The sequence below is a fragment of the Papaver somniferum genome, chromosome 9, assembly GCF_003573695.1.
Source record: "Papaver somniferum cultivar HN1 chromosome 9, ASM357369v1, whole genome shotgun sequence".
Taxonomy (NCBI): domain Eukaryota; kingdom Viridiplantae; phylum Streptophyta; class Magnoliopsida; order Ranunculales; family Papaveraceae; genus Papaver; species Papaver somniferum.
Window position 1 is genome coordinate 124,910,400 of NC_039366.1, and position 3,471 is coordinate 124,913,870.

Below are 3,471 nucleotides of genomic sequence, written 5' to 3' on the forward strand. Positions count from 1 at the left end.
GGCTCTGTCGAGCGCCAACTCTCTCTCCAAGCCTCGGCCAGTCAAATCCCGAAGAATCAATTCATCCCAGGTCAGTTTCGGTCGTCCTCTTGATCGCTGTCGTATGCATCAAAAATAATTTCACTTCCCTAAAGTATATGATAAGAAAGAGTTCGTTTCCACAGAGAGGCAATTGTAGTTATTATGTATTCAATTTCCTAAAGTAACCAATTGGGGGGATTTATGATTTTGTCAAGCAATATGAATTAAATTAAAAGCAAAGTAAATAGTAGAATGTAATCAATAAGAGAAAGATATTGATCAAGGAGTTCATCTTCTATCTTAAACGAGTTCTTGCATACATGATTATAATTACAATTTAGTCTCTTATATTATCAAAAGCCTAGAGAATCAAGAGAGCAAGATAATCTATTAATTTCCCAAATTCATCAACACACACATTACAGCTGCGTATGTGAATTCTACCTAAAGAATAACCTAACGCCTTGCGCTAATTAAGTTCAATTCCCAGGAGCATTAAATTTTGGAAATAGGCTAATCAATGCAATTGTCATACATTGCGCATGACAATTCGGACAAAGGTCAAACTCTACATATGATTACAAGAGTGTATCACTATAAACCATAATCATATCATGCTCTTGTATTCGGGGTTATCGCTCGATGAAAAACCCTAAAGTAGCTATGTATAAGGATGCAAGTTCAATTAATTGTCCACTTAACTAACCAAACATCTAAGTCCTATCACAATACATCAATCATGTGATTATTAAAAACAATAGAGATTTGAATGATAATCAAGAGAGAAAACTAATGCATTAATCAAGCACAAGTTGTAGATATAGGACTACATTCTTAACCAATAATATAAGATTTATCTACTCTAGGTATGGAGTTCATCATAATCAATAATCAAGTAAAGAAGAAGAAAGCAAAGCAAACCCTAGTAGCGTAAACAAAAGCGGCTCTCCCCTTAACTCCAAGAATAATACGTGTCCCAAAAGTTGTAGAAGTCTTCTCTTTTATAGCTCCTCTTGTTCAAAAATTAGGTCCAAGTCTTCAAAGTCCATTAGATAAAAATTAACCAAGGCCATATGTGAGAAAAACCCATGTAGAAATTATCTCAAAAATATGTCGCCGTAAAACTGGGTCCACCGCCGAAAGTTGGCCGAAAAAGTGTCCGGAAAAGTCCACTCGTTCAGCGGTCAAACGGGTCAAAGCAAGACCAGTCAACTGAGTCATAACCGAGTCATCTGGTCAACTCAGTCATAAGATGAATCAGCTGCTAGTCATAGAAGTAATGTCTGAGTCAGAGACTAACTCAGCTAGGCCAATGCCATCTTGCACAGGCTGGTTCATTCATGCGCCATTTTGATGCTTCATTGCCTCAGTCTGCACCAGATCCTTCTCAAGCCACTATTCTTCGGCCTCAATTTCATGTCTTTTGTAGTTTCAAAACAGCACATAGTTCCCTCGCAACTCCATAATACTGCAACTCTTTAATCCTGCAACTGTGACAACCTTCATTTTCACAAGCAACAAACCTTGTTATCACCACCAACTTCTTACAGGCAACAACAGCTTACTTCATCACTCCATTTCGGATGAGTCTTATCAGTCCTGTAGCTGCAACAATTTTGTAGCTCTTCATTGCAGCTACATATACCACTTACAGCTCAAATCTTCCCTGCAATACAACCTAATATTCATCTAAACACTCCACTTTAGTTCCTGCGATGCCAACCATCTCCAGCTGCAACACTTGAATACTGCACAGCCTTTTGCGCCTACAGATTCACTTCACTCTCATCCTTGGCTTCACTGCAAACACACAACATCATACAATAATACCATCACCATATCCTTATCATTGCAGCTTCAGACCCCATTGCATCAACCATTCCAGCTTACCCTGCAATGCACACTAGAGCACAGACTACCAATTATCATTGCAACACATACATCCTTTCCATTCTAAGCCACACCACCAATTTCAGTTCATGTCTCTCGGCAACTTCAACTGCGGTAACAAGGGCAGTATCATCACTTCTCGAAGTTCCTTATTCAGATTCACAATTCTCAGCAGCAACATATCCATCTCCTCCCCAACTGTAATTCCCAGTCCTATGATGAGCAACAGCTTCAACTCCTTTTTCAATTCTGCCACAACTATTTGCTATTTGTTCTAGTTCAACCTACACCTATTAGTTCTTCTCTGCATCAGAACTGCGCCTATTCGTCCATTTTCATCTTACCAACAGCAAGCACACACAGAACACCAGTTTCTTGTACTCTCAGTAACATCCACCAAAAGTAGCAACCAACTTGTGAAAATTACCCACAACATATAGCCTAGCCTGCACATCCCAGTTCAAATCACATACCACCATCATATTCTCACACACAATCACCACCAGAGACTCACGACACCCTTTTGATCTCTGCCATAAATCACTGATGTTGAATCAAACAGAACCCTTAATTCTACATCAAACTGGTGCCAGTAACTAGTCTTCCTCGTCTTGATATCGAACAAACCCATTACTGATGTCTTCAATTTCTTCATTGAAACCCTAATTTCTCCATTTTTCTTCTCCATTAACAAATCCCCAAATCAATAGCAAACCCCGTTAATTGAACACATTGAACCCTACCTTTCTCTTCATCCTCAGCTTCATTTGAATCTTCTCGTTCTGAGTTCTTCTTGAACAACCTCTTCAATTCCTTTACTTCAGAGCCTCTTTGCATCACAACATCAACAACCAGTGACCCTCTTCTACTGTAATTTTTGATTCTGAGCAAACCCAACTTCTCCATTTCACAAACCCTCAAACATTTCTCCCAACAACAATAACCCTAGTTTCTAGATTAGAAGCAACCCATCTCGACCAGCATCATCCACCACTGCTCAATTGCGTTTAAGAACCAGCTTCATCATCGCTTTCTTCTCCGTTCTCTGAGTAATAATGGTGCCGCCTTTCATCTCTAGATTTCAGGTGAAATGAAAGAGAGACAAACCAATGATTAGAAAATGGATGGGATTTTTAGGTGTGTGTAGGAATGGGAGTGGATATAGCCACCCAGGTGGAATAGATAAGGGGTATATAGGATGACTTAAGACACCCCACAAACTTATACGAGCCACCAGAAAATGACATCTTCTTTTCCTCCACTGTGCTTCCAATAGCACATGCACACGAAATGATGCTTTCGCCTTCTTGCTCCAAGACCTGCTCCAAATGAACGATTTCTTCCTCCTCGAATTCTACCACCAACAACGTCTCTCTTACTTCTCAAATCTACTTCTTCTCTTCAATTTTTCTTCATCACTAAAGCTGTCGTACTTTTCAGACAAAATTCGCATCACTAAAGCCGACATGCTTTTCAGACAGAGATGAAGAAATAAAAGCAAATAATGAGAGATAATTTCGCCTCAAACACCATTTGCACCTTTTAAGCGACGTTTCTTCT